Source organism: Motacilla alba, chromosome 3, assembly GCF_015832195.1.
Source record: "Motacilla alba alba isolate MOTALB_02 chromosome 3, Motacilla_alba_V1.0_pri, whole genome shotgun sequence".
NCBI classification, from domain to species: domain Eukaryota; kingdom Metazoa; phylum Chordata; class Aves; order Passeriformes; family Motacillidae; genus Motacilla; species Motacilla alba.
Window position 1 is genome coordinate 113,304,241 of NC_052018.1, and position 13,927 is coordinate 113,318,167.

General features: G+C 47.9%; 1 protein-coding gene across 2 annotated transcripts in view; it reads right to left on the bottom strand.

The window, feature by feature from the left end:
* Nucleotides 1–13,927, bottom strand: part of PAK5 (p21 (RAC1) activated kinase 5) — a 157,581-nt gene that overhangs the window by 68,973 nt on the left and 74,681 nt on the right. The gene's annotated exons all lie outside the window — the stretch shown is intronic.

The window sequence follows — 13,927 nt, forward strand, 5'->3', positions numbered from 1 at the left end:
TACAGACAGTAACAGCAGGCAGGTGTTCCCAGGAGAATGAAATGTGGACGATCCCAGTGCCATGGGGCACAAGGACAGAGCATGGCGCTCCCCAGCAGGGCGCAGATGTCACAAAGGGGGTGCAGGTGTGGGAATACAGGAGAGGGGGCACAGGATGGTCCTGGACTGCCCCAAAGCATCTCACCAACAGCCACAGAAATGCAGACATTGACCAAACCAGTTTAGGGCTCACAGAATTAGGAGCAAGTATTGAACACGCTCCACTTACAGCAAAGACAGCTGCAAATATGCAGACACTGGCTTGAAGGAAGAACACGTAGAAGCATGCTGGACAGCATAAATAGATTTATCATCCCAGGTGGATCCTAGAGCAGAGTGGAAGAAACCACCAACCTCCACCTCCTGCTTCTACCAGCAGGAAAAGTAAAAGCCACCCATCAGCATCACGCTCCTCCTGAAGGCAGCACAGGACACTGATGACTCACTGACTTTTTTTCTGTAGATGTTTTCAACATTAAGAGCAATCAGGAATTAAAAACGCTTTATTGCAGAAGAGGCATTTTTGAATTTATAGAAGGGTCAGTAAGGCTAAAGAGGGCTTTGGGTGGACAGTGAGGTGGACTGAGAACTCTGAGAAGGGAAAGGCACAGGTATCAGGACTTTAGGTGTTTGACAGCAACTTATTATTAAGAGTTCTTCTGCAAGCAGGACTTTTTATTTGCCTTTTCTTCTTCTATAAGACGTAGAATTAGGCTAATAATAACCACTTCAAGTGCAGCACTTCACTAGTTAGTGACTTACAAAACATTTGGATTCCTCCCCAGCCTCAGAAGGCCTCGAGGGTGATGGCCAGAGCAGCAGAAGAGCAGCAAGTCTGGAGATTTCCTTATTTTTCTAAGCAGGACACAAACCTCATTCCCTGCGCCTTGCTTTCACTGGTCACAAGGATAAAAAATTGCACTGGGTGCAAGATGAGACAGAGAAATAAGAGAAAGGGATTTCTTAGCCCCCAAACCATGAGTGACTGCACAGGGAGCCATCAGGGACAGAGGCAGACTGCCAACGTGCCGAGAAGAAGTTCTCTTTCAGGAGGGTATTTGCAATAGCACTCAAGGACTGAAGCCGGGAGATTAGTTGGCTATTTTATGTAAGAAAGATTGCTTGAATAATCAGTTTTTCTGATGTTGCCATGTCTTTTCATTTGTTAGTGTGGAGCATAATTACTCCTTGTAAAGCTGAATGACTTTAAATTAGATGGAGAGATGGTCATTGCAAAGATAATTTTGAACATTCCCTTTCAAAGTTGTAGGTTTAAAAATATGAGTCGAAATGTAACAGAATAATTAATCTGGCAGCAGTCACTTACTTTGTCCCCTTCTTCTTGTTTCTTCCTTGCTCCATGCTTTTAAGTTACCCCGGTATGTTCATCCATGGAAAATGAAGAGCAGGAAAATAAATACATTTATCTAACCAACCCCTCACCGGAGGTGAAAGCTTCCAGTACAGTCTAAACCAGTGATTAAGTCCAGATTACATTAAAACAAATTCGCCATGTCACTCCTAATACTTCCACTTGGCAATGACCCAAACATTTTTGTTGGTTTGGATCCTCTCTCCAAACACAGAGCAGTGTCAGACTCACCCTGGCTGAGGGGCCCCTGTGCTCGGGGGCTGCAGCAGCCCCAGGGCAGGTTGGTCAGGGCTTTGTCCGGCTGCACCAGCAGAACCTCCAAGGGGAGGGACAGATCTGCTCCTCACCCACCTACACAAACCGTCTCCATGTGAGTGCTGCTCACAACACTTCTCACAGTCATGGTTTGATGACTGCAGCAACCAAAGTGACTTTTTCTCACCAGCCGATTCAGTTGAGCATTGTCATCGGGCACTTCTCCTCCCTCTGGTTCACCCCTCTTTCCAAAATTCCTCACTCTCCCCACCAAAGGGGCTCCCATCTTCTGGAAAGCACCTACCACCCTGACTGCAGGAATCTGCAGCTGGGATTTACACACCAGGGTGCTCGGAATGGCTTTTAATCTGGAAACGGAATGGCTTTTAATCTGGAAACTCTCACTCTAGCAGAGGCCCTGCAGAGCCCGAGGGGTGAGCCCTGCCAGCCAGGAGAATGCTGCCACAAAAAGGATGGAGGAAGCAAGAGAAGAGACTCCTGTGTGCCACCTTTGATCAGCAAACAACTTCCAACCACTTGAAAATTAAGGAGGGTCCGGGGTCATTTCTTCTTCCCCCAGTGTGCTCTGCAGATGAAGAGCTCTGCTGACGACGGTGAGGCACCAGGGAGAGATTTTAGTAACTGGGGCGGAGGAGAAGCAGCAGCAAGTGGTGAGAGGGGGAGGAAAAGGAGCCTATATAGAGCTGCAAAATTCAAAAACATTAGAAGAGAGACGTGTAAGAGTCAGGAAATTTTGGAACTGCCAGGTACATTATAAAAGTGAACTGATACCCAGCCAGACATTGAATCGACACTCATCCCATGGATCAAACTCAAAAGCATCCAAGACGTGTCCATCCCACCACCCTTCTCAAATGTACAAGGGAATTCTCAGGCCTCCGTGGCACAGTCCAGCAGTCTCCTGAGGGCTGAGATTCAAGGAAAGTGTTTGGAGAACTGGGGTCAATACAGAACCACAAGATAATGCACTGGCTGTCCCCAGCAAAGTACCAAGCTCTACCCCAGCTTCTGCTTTTCAAACTGCACCAAAAGAACTACAAGTGCACCACATCTTCCAACATGGCTTTCAGAAACATACAACTGGGCAAAGACTTAACTGTGGGAGCTGACAGATGCAGGAGCCCTTCCTGTAAGCACACTCCGTGGTTCTGGGGACTCCTGCCTCGCTCAGCCGAGGCATTCCCAGTTGCCCCAGCAGCTGCTGAGACACAGTCAATGCAGAAACGACTGCTGCTCAATCGTGTGTATCAAACAGCACACATAATTAGGGCCGCCTGTATATGCAAAGGCTCAAAATTAAAAGTCAGCAACTTCTAGTGCTACTTTGTGATTTCGGCAGGTTTCTCTTTCCCACTTGGCATCCGTACAGCATCTCTGGTGAAAGCTAAGATAACAGTCTCGATCATCGAGCACTTGTTTGTTGTAAACACCCCGGTGTGTGCAGCAGATAAATAATCCAGTACCTGCTGAACCTTTAATCTCTCCGTGACTGTGCAGAGAATGTGCCCAAGCCCTGCAGGGCCCTCAGTCCCTGCCTCCCACCCTCCCCAGAGCCTGCTACATGCTGGCTCATCCTTCCTGCTAGCGGCTTGTTTCCTCAGCCATCCCCACAGTTTGCTTCCAAGGCTGGCTCTTACTGGCACAGATCCCCAAAATGTCTTCCGAAACACATACACTACTGCTAGGAAAGCCATCACGACAGATAACAGAGCTCATGCCAAGTACAAATCATCTTTAACTCTTAAGTTTGCTTTCTGCAGTTCTGAAGCATAACTAACCACAGGTTCCCAATGTCTGCCTTTGAGAGGGAAAGGCGTGGGGGGAACCTCTCCTGCTCTCATTAAGGCACAAATGTACACACCTCTGTTTAAATCAATTTGATTATTTATGCTAAGCTAGACGGGCTCCTCCTTTGATGGGTTACCCTCTCACTTGTCCCACAGTCAAATCTCTTGGCTGTCCCAAAGTCAAATCGACATCAGCTTCCTGTTTTCACAGTCAGCACTCTGCAGCAAATTCTCCCAGAAGCTATGCCACCCATCCCAAACTTCAATCCGACTCAGCTCAGTCCAGGCACAACTGACTTTGCACATAATTTCCCAAGAATCCCCTTCTCTGGAGCAGTACAGCAGTAATGGGAATCAATACTCCACAACCCTTTATGAAAAGCACAAGCTGTTCTGAACTCTTCATTAACCCGAAAGACTCCCAGCCCAAATGCCCCCTCCCTGGCTCCCTCACCGAGAGATGTGCTCCCCATCACACACCAAAGACCTGCAAATTCAGAGCTAGCAACTTCCACGGGAACCTGACCTGATCCAAAGTCTCCCCTGAATAAGAGACGGAGAGCAATTTTAAACCACACGTGATTACAAATGCCAACAAAAGCTGAATTCCCATTTCCACATGGGCAGTGAACACCCATTTCACTTAAAATAACTGGGGGAAAAGGCATGGCCCTTACATGGCCTCACTCCAGTGAACTGGCAGCAGAGATGTACCAGCAAAGGACACCAGTGAAGTCTCCTCCTCCTAGAATTGTATTGCTCTTACATAATATGCTGTCATGCATTTACTAGCACGCTGCGAAGCGCTGTCATAAATATTTAAATGGTGATGACAAAGTAAGAGAGGTGTCGGTGCCTCCTGTGCTTCTGGTTTGTGCCGCTCGCTCCCCTGGGCTCACGGGGAGGGCAGAAGTGACGAGCAGCAAACAACAGTGCTGTGTGTGACCCAAACCAGATGCACAGACCTGGCGTCCAGTAAAGCAACAGGGACTTCAGCTTGTCACTCAAAGGCCTTCCTCCTCCAGGAAGGGAAGGTTCTGTCAGGAGGCCAAGGCTGTCCCCAGCGAGGCTCCCCTCCCTCCCCACACGCTCGCCCGGCTGCATTAGTTATTACATTTGATAGCTTTATAGCATTATTTGAAGCTTGCTATTTACCCAGTTACACAAGGCCCAGTGGCTTAGAGCCCGTTCTCTGCCCAGGCTGCAAATCTCTGCAACTACCTCCAAAATAGCCCAGATTTTACAACCCATTAGGCTTAATGATAAATCCTTGGATTTATGTTCCGGGCTAGCGAGCGATGAGAGATCAAGGGCTAAGCTTTGATTTATCTGCAGGCCAAGGGAGATGGTTATTTCTATAATTTTATTTTTCTCATTATTTCCCCTAATGACTACAATGCTTTGCTCTGACATCATGGCAATTTTTACTGTTATCTATGCCAAAATCAATACTGTACGTGGTCCTTTCACTTGTATTTCCTCTCCCAGCAGCACGGGAACACTGCTGGAGCAGTTTTCCATGCCCTGCCCAGCCTGAGCAGCAAAGCCTGCTACAGATGCTCACTCCAGAACCTCGTGGTGCATGACAGGCAATGGTATCCAACATGCAAATACTGCTGGAGGTGGGGCAGTGGTCTGGGAATGTTGACTGCTCTGCTTTGAACCAGTTTTGTACATTTGTGGTGCTTTACACGCAATGCCAACGGTGACTGGAGTTGAGACAAATCTTGCCTCATAGTGCTTTAAATCCAGAACCATAAAGAGCAGCCAATACTTGGGAGAGGTGCTACTCTCAGCAGGTCCAGTATCTGCATTGATTATAAATCTCCTGTTTTAACAGTTTCTCTGAAAACCCCAGGCCTTTGGACCCCGGGGGATACAAGACAACCTCCAATTTTCTCTCCAAATCTACTTTACAGAAATAAAGAGAAAATTAAATGCTCTGTGTTATAGGCAAAAGTTTTGAGAAATGGCCTATGAGGACCACAAATGTTCATGCAGCTCAGAGTTTCACACTTGCCTGGCTGTAACGTGCTCGTCACAAAGGCAGGCACTGCACTTCTCAGAGCTGGTTTCTGGTTCCAGCAAGGACAGGTGGGAGCATCATGGAATGGCAGGCTGAGACTGTTAAAAGGTTAAGCAATACCATGGTACTACAAAGCTAATCACACCTCCAAGATGTTTTCCTCAAAGATTATTACATCCATTTGACCATGCTGTACAAGTACACGAGGACTACTTGAGCAATACTGAGAAAGGACAGGAAAAGTAAACATTAAAGGGCAAATTTTGAGCAGCTCAAGTTTACAGAGTGAAACACATACCTCATATAATAAAGGGAACTTGTCAGGAAAATGGAGTATTATCCAATATCTGTCTTGATTGACAGCTTGACAGTCTTTCACCCATAAAAAAAAAAGAAGTCTTTAAAAAGCCTTAGTTAGCAATTATCACCAAGTTTCCTATTAAGAAAAATTTCCATGGAAAAATAGCTGCAGTTTAATTTCTACCTAAATCAGGACAGTTGACTATTTTTCTTCCTCACACAGAACTGGTCATCGGAGGAAAATATCGAGATGCTCTCAGATCAATACCAGAGCAAAGTAAACAGGAGAGGAATAAAAATGGCAGAAGCTATGGAACAAAACCACACAAAACCCCTTTAATCCTCAGCTGAAGATCTCTCAACCCTCCATCAGGTTGTTGTGCAAAAATTAAATGCAGTAACAACATACTGTAGACCAAGTCCTACCAGATGCTGAGGAAAAAGTCAAAATGCTTCTTCAACCAGAAGTTTATAATAAATGTGAGCCACAGAGGTACCAGGTTTTTCCCATTACACACACAATGCCAGGGATCCACTGCACTGATGAGGTCCAAATTCAGACTGGATTCCCCAGAAGAAAAAAGCCCTGGCCTTGAGTTCATGAGAAGAGAAGGCACCAGGGTGACCTGAGTGGACCCCCCAGTACCTGATGGGAGCCTACAAAAAAGATGAAAAGAGACTTTACAATAGCATGGAGTGAGAGAACAAGAGGAATGGCTTCAAACTGAGTAGGTTTAGATTAACTGTTACGAAGAAATTCTTCCCTGTGAGGGTGGTGAGGCACTGGCACAGGTTGCCCAGAGAAGTTATGGATGCTCCATCTCTGGAGGTGTTAAAGGCCAGGCTGGATGGGGCTCTGAGCAGCCTGGGTTAGTGCAAGGTGCTCCTGCCCACAGCAGGAGAGCTGGAACAAGATGATCTTTAAGGTCCCTTCCAATCCAGGTCATTCTATGATTCATTACAGCAAACATTTCTCTTGGAAGGAAGTAGCCCTGCTCATGGGCAACACATTCCACACTCCTCTCCCCAAACAGAAGAAAAAGCATCAATTTATTGTTAGCCTGTGAAGAGACTGTAAGTCACTTTTCAGCTAGCAATGCTCTGAACCAGTGCTTAAATTATTTACCTCATGCCTTGTACTTCTTAAGTACTTGAAAAAGCCCTTCGTAATCTCCCTGTGAATCCTGACAGTGCTAAGAGTTGGTCCTACAGAGACTGGGTAGAGAAGCACTGATGTGGGATGGATGCTGCATTTTCAGTAGTTTCTGTGCTGCATCTCTAATAACAGAAAATGAGACACGCTTGAGTCCTTCATAAAAGCCCTGCCTCAGTAAAACACTTTCCCTGCTCTCCAGAACCAAGACTCAACTCTCATCTCCATCCAAGTGAGGGCTCCTTCTGCCTCCCCCCTCGGAATAAATCCTGCGTGGCATTCAGGCACGTGGTTTTGCACGTGTTTCCCCAGGCAGTCTTTAGGGTACGGATTACACCATCTGCTTTAAACTGAGCCCTGTCATCAATACTGGCTTTTGGCAGGGGAGCTACTGGCAATAACCCCTTTCCTTCGCTGCCAAGCCCTCCCTGACTTCCGGCAGGACAGCCCTCTTCCCACCCAGCCGCACGACTGGAACAGACATCACACACAGCACTGTTCTCATCTGTTTGCCTTTCTACTTCTCATCCTTCATTCACCGTCCTAAAAACGTCAGAACAGAGAGCAGAACTTAAAAGGCAATCACCACCTGCAACTTCTGCAGCGACACTGAACTATTTGGGCAGCCAGGCCTTTCTCCAAACACGCTGACGGGCCCACATCCCCGGTGCCGGGAAGATGCGACACAGCCCCCCGCTTTCGGCCGCTTCATTTCAAGCTCCTGCATTTCAAATTTCCTGGGTTCCCTCAGCAGCCAGTGGCTCTGATGACAGTCACTGCCTCGGCACTGGAGCACTTCGGTAACGCTGGTAATGCTGCTGCCCCAAACCCTGTGGCACGCCCGTGACACAGACGGTGCCTCCCAAGCAGCCACCCCACTAACAGCACCATGCTCCACAAACTGCTTCTTTAACATTCCACTCTCAGCTGCGGCTCAGCCATGGAATCTCTGCCCCTTGATTATCTTCTCCCTGTGACACAAAGCTTAAATAGGAAGAAGCCCTGCTTTGGGAAGGAGGAGTTTGGTGCGTGCAACAGAGACAAATTCACGTACCATTATTCTTTCCTGCATGCTTCAAAATCTGGGATAGAGGCACAGCTCAGGGCACGTTTACTTTGTTCTCATCTCGCTCTCAGGGAAACCTTCCCACTTCTTCAGCCTAGAAAATCACCCTTTGCTGTAAAACACAAAACCAAATACCCTCCAAATCCAAGCAAGCAATGCTACAAATCTGTTGCCTTTGGGGCCTTTACCTGCAAGTGAGAGAAGTTTAGTACATGCAAAGCCAGCTTTCTGTGGCCTTGGCAGGATTTGGTTGAAAAAGGAAACAATTTAAACGTTCTGCCAGTTTACTTGCACTTCATGAAGTGTCCCATAACATCCCTTTTGAACTATACCTCATTTCTATGTCTTTCACTTTTATCTTAAGAGCCCTTCTGTGAGTAGTGTGCAAAAACCACATCAGAAATCTTTTATTTATTTACATGGCCCAAACAAACAAAATGGCATTAAGAATTGTTTTCACAATCCTGTACAGTACTGAAAGCCTCCTGGGACGGATCAAGCTTCTCCAGCTCAGAACTGGAGAGTTCTGCACCTTTGGAAAAAAATAAAACTAAACACCTAAGGTGCTTTTCAAAAGCAATTATCATAATCCCTGCTGTTACCCAGAGGGAAGCAGTGGCACGCAGAGGTTAAAGAACTCCTTGGGGGTGGCTCGGTGAGCAGCAGAGCCAGGATTAGAGCCACGGCGCCTCCTGACTCCCAGCTCCAGGCTCAGCCCAGCACCTTAAATAGCTGCAGTGCAAGCCATTAGCTCAGCCCTCCGAGCAGGCATCCAGCCTGGGGAATGGGAAAGCTGCAGCTTAACTTCATCATACAAAACTTCCCATGGAGAACCCCCAGAAAGAAGCCTTTAATTTTAACAGCTCTAACCTGCCCAACCTCTAGGCGAAAGCGCTGGGCGGATTTTACTGCCCCCAGTTTGGGACGAGTGAATTACTCACACGCAGCAGAGCGTGTCGGAATAAAAGGTTTGTAGGGGCTATCACCGGGATCATTCTTGTGGCATTTATTCATCCCAGTTTCTGTTTGCTGGCATTTCTTTTGTCCTCCCCTTTGTTACCAGGATTCTCTCCACCCTTCCCTTTGTGGGGTACCTTAAACTTCTAAAACAACAACATTTCTGCTCAGAGAGCGGTTTAGTGACACGGCGCATGTTTGTTTACATTGTTGGTTTGCGTTTTTGTGTTCTTCTACAGGGATAGCTGACACATGTAGTTTTCCCCCATCAGAGGTGACGGTGTATGTCTATTTCCACTATTCCCTCGCCTACAGCTGCAGTATCTCTTTTATTTCTTTAGCTGCCTCCAGCAAGGAACAATAAATCTAAAACACAGTCGAAAAAAGGACAGTCAGAAAATGGAAAAAAATATCTCGTGCTATTTTTGGCATCTAAGTTCTTTGGCTTAACCTATTTTTGGAAGAGCATCTTTGTTCAGCAAAATCAGAACTCCCAGCCCTGTGACACCGGGGCAGCGTGTCCCGCTGCAGGCAGAGCCGTTTGCTGGCAGCAACCTCCAGCAGCAGAGCAAAGCCAGGAGAGCCCAGAAGGAAAATGATGGCAGACAGGACTTCACTTCCACTCTCCATCACTTTGTGCCTCTGAGCAAGTCACGCCGCCCGCTCTGGCCACGCTCACGCCATATGCACAAACAGGATGGGTGCACCCTGTGCCCTGAGCTCTGCAGGGTGAAACCAAGGCTTCCTCCAGCCCTCACAGCCCCCAGCCCTTCCAGGGCCCCAGTTTTGGTGGTTCATGAAGTGTAAATATTAACTGGTATCTACAGCTCGTGTTGGAATAAAAGCTTTGCTGAGGCGATAAGGAAGGTTGCAAATGGCAAACGGCAGCCCTGGAGAGCTGAACTTGATTCAAGTATTTCTGCTTTGCTGGTTTGATTTCAAAAGTTCTGTATCTAAAACAGTTATTACCTTTGCACTTGCACCAGATGCACCTTCCAAAAGTGGCAGCATTCTCACATGGCTGAGAAAAGAAAACGTTGGAAAAGATGGAAAATAGCTGACTTGGTATGTTGTGGCTGGCTCTGCGTGACGCAATGGGAGCACACGCTTCTCCCCTCACTGCACTCACAGGCAGCACTCAGGGATAATCTTTGAACCCTCTAAGGCACAAGACTTGGTTTAAAGCTGGAATTTTGTGCCAGGGCTTTCAACAGGCACAGCTGAAACACGAGAGAACCAAATACTGCGGCTGGTCTTAGACCAGAAGCCTTGGCCGCAGTCCTGCCCTCTGAGTTGCTTTCTCTCCAGGAAAAAAAACCAAAACCAGCAAAATTTAACATGTAATTGCAGAGAGAATACTTTGTTTTCTTTGTCACAGGGACAGACCTCCAAATGCAACATCGAGTCCTCCTGGACTCAGTGACACGCGGGTGAAACACCCGCGCTAACAGCCAAGCCCCCGGTGAATCTCTGTGGCCTAATGGATTAAAGGCTTAATTAGAGTTACCTGAACATTAAACACCACTAAAGTGCTCTGAAATTTGCTCTGAAGGGAGCTGGGGGAGTTGCCTTTTGAAGGGCAGAACTAACTGGGGTTTTGCTCACAGCTGTTAATGGTTTCGAATCATTCCCCTTTTCAGCTTGTTCCCTGATAAAAAAGCGAATGCAGCTGTGCATCAGGGAGTGCTCTGGCACACCTCACCACCAATCACAGCTGAATGTAATCTGGGGAAATTGTCATAAATATATCAAGCTCTGTCTCTAGAAAGAAGGAAGGTACACTATGAAGCCCCTACTGAGCAACACATAAACCTGTATCAGACACTGGATAAGCTACAAGGGAAGATGCCATCAAAACCAAGGCTCTGTTGGTCATGCCATCCATTTTTTAAGCAAGCAGTTGTTTAAAACACACTTCTGGCTTCAAATTGCTATTGAGAGTAGCAAGACAAGTATGTTCAAGAGATTAGAATTAATGGTAAAAATAAGGAGTGCAAGATGGTAGAAAGTGTGGGCCCTACAGGTGTGAGGCTATCAACCACCTAAGTCTCCATCATCACTTGTCTGGTTTCACCTGGCTGCAATCACATACCATTGCATCCTGACAACAGAGGTTTTGCTCAGCTGTCACCAAAACCTGGGGAAACCTGGCCAAACCCTGCAGCAGATCCAACAAACTGCACTGCTCTGACTTCTGCAAGGAGCAAAGCAGAGACCGTCCCAAAAACGCCTCCAGGACAGCCAAACAGCACCATGAGTCAGCAACGCTAATGCCAGGAGCAGGATATCCCAAGGAGGTATTTGGAAGAGAGGTTTTGTTTGAGATTTGTGATTCGGAACCTCTTCAGCTCTTGTACCCACACACACCTGCTGGCAGTTTCGGCACATGCCGCACACGCTTGTGTTTGCAGCTTCTGCAAAGTAAACCGGTAAAACCAGAGCCAGTTTATGTTTTTGAACAAGTAGATGCCAAACACTTCAGATTCCTAACTGGAGCAGCTTCAAAGCAGGGAGAGGATTTAGGTGTCAAATGCGAGGCTGATCAGAGAGGAGAAGCAGAGATGCTGGCGCTCTTCTGCTCTGTCTTTCCAGTTCTTTTTTCCATACGTCCCTGAAGCAGCTGACACCTGTACCCCGACAGATCTGTGCCAGCATCGCCTCTTGGGCTCCCGCCACACGAGCTGGAGCTCTCCTAGAACTCGGCCTTAAACCCAAACTGCATGCCCCAGCTGATGTCAACGAGAACAGTTTGTCTCCCCTATTTCAGTAGCAAATCTGGGGTCAGAAGTGAGACCGATGAGGCAAAGCCAAACCAAGACCTGTGATTAACTACCACGAGACATTTGTTCTCAGCTGACTGACAGCAGGAGTTGACACTGAGTAGCACATTTCTTACACTGCATTACATTTCCCAAATATTAGTTTTCAGAGCAAGAGTTGCCAAAATCTGTTACGTTGGCATATAGCAATGGGGAAGTAAAATGTATTGCAGGAACTCTGCTTGTTACACGCTTCCATCTTAGAATCGGCCACTGGGATTCTGAGAACCCGCCGAAAGTCAAACACTGACTTACTGTGACTATTCATGATGGATGAAGATGTCCAGGAGAAAAACCACAAACAGAAAAGCCACTGGGAGGCAAACAGAGGTGCCAAAGAGAATCAAAGGAGCAATGGGATTTACTAGGTCTGGCTCCACAGGGGGTTGCCAAGGGAATTTGCTGATGACTCCTAACAGGGCTCTCCACAACAGGCCTGCCAGGGTTTCTCTGAGGCACTGCTTGCCGGCGTGGAGTGACCCCCGAGCTGCCCAGCCAAGCCTGGCTCAGCAGTCCCTCCAGCTGAGGACACGCACGCACACCGCTGTGACTGGTGAGCGCTCGCTTCCCCAGAGTGAGGCTAAAACAGAGGTGAGCAACAGCACCCCGAGCTCCTGCACAACGGGGATGTGGGACTGTGGCAGGCTGGTCTCAAATCGTCTGATGAAAATTCATCTCGGCTAGAAATCGTGGTCTCACTGGGATACAAACCATTTGGAAAGACGTTTGAAGCAGGAGAAAGGAAAAAGTTTCACTTCAGCCTTCTCAATGTGAGACATGCGTGTCCTTCCCTTGATTAAAACAATGCTTTTACTTAATTTATCTCCAATTAATACATTTGATAGCATAAATACACAATTCCACACTGAGCAAAGACCTTTCATCAACCTAAAATGACCCACAGGCAAAAACAGGTGCCTCAGCCACAGAAACAGGCAGAGTAAGGCGAACCTCAAGGAGTAACTCCCAAAGCACAGCCAGCTCCGAAACCAGTGCCCTGCCCCACGCAGCCAGGACCCCAGTGCCACCCGAAACCCAGGAGAGCAGCTGCTCACCAGGGAAATCAACACGCTTGTAACCCACACACAGCAGAAACAGCAAGGTAGGGGCAGGAAAAAAGAGAGCAACACCAAGGGCCATTTTGTGAACCTCAAACTGAACCAGAGGAGCTTCTCCGTGCTGCTCCCGGGGGGGGGGGGGCAGACGGCCGGGAGCCCCAGGAGCGCCACTACATCCACTGGCCACCCTGAAACACCCTCCTCAGCCACAGCCAGAGCCATCCCCAGCACCTCCGCATGACAAGAGCTCTGTCCCCGGCAGCGGCAGCAGCGATGCTCGCAGCCACCAGCGCCGGCTGTCACAGCGGGCAGGGCAGCACGGCTCCCTGCTGCACCCCGAGCAGCGGAATTCAACTTTCACGGTACGATAAAGGCAATACATTCGGAGTGATGATTCCTGAAATGCTGCCTGGGCAGCGGGGACCACCGAGATCCATCTCAACGCAGATACCAACTCAATTCCTTCATTTCGCAGATGCTGAAGCACATAAAAAATTCTAAAATGAAAGGGAAAGGCTACTAGCAGAGGAGCGTCACTGCCGGCCCCTCTCAAGTTGTTGGGAATTTTATCCTTACTGGCAATGACAGCCCACTAGATCTAACACTGAATAATTTGAGTGAAAACAAATTCCATTGTTTCTTTATGTTAACAGAGGGCTGGAATGAAACAAAGAGGAAGAAAGGCAGCCTGCGTGCTGCTGGCGGGTTGGTAAAAAATTCTCAAGGTCTGATCGATACCATGAAAAAAACCACCTCTCCTGGCCTGAGGCTGGAGTGTTATTCAAGCACGGCAGTCACTGTGCAGCTCATTTTCTTTAGCTGCGATGATCCCAGCCTCATGAACACTGAAAGAAGAGTGGAGTCGATTGCAGGCATTTCTAACCCTTCACATGAAGGGGAAAAAAAAGGGAGTAGAGGTATAGAGGCGCATGTAGGAGCATTTCCAGGAGCGGCTGTACAGCTCTCGGGGCACCTGCTCCCTGGGGGAAACCCAAGAGCACATCATATTCGCGAAAGTTGGGAGCAACTTCTGGGGGGGGAGGGGGGGGAGAAAATGACAAAAAGCAAAACGGC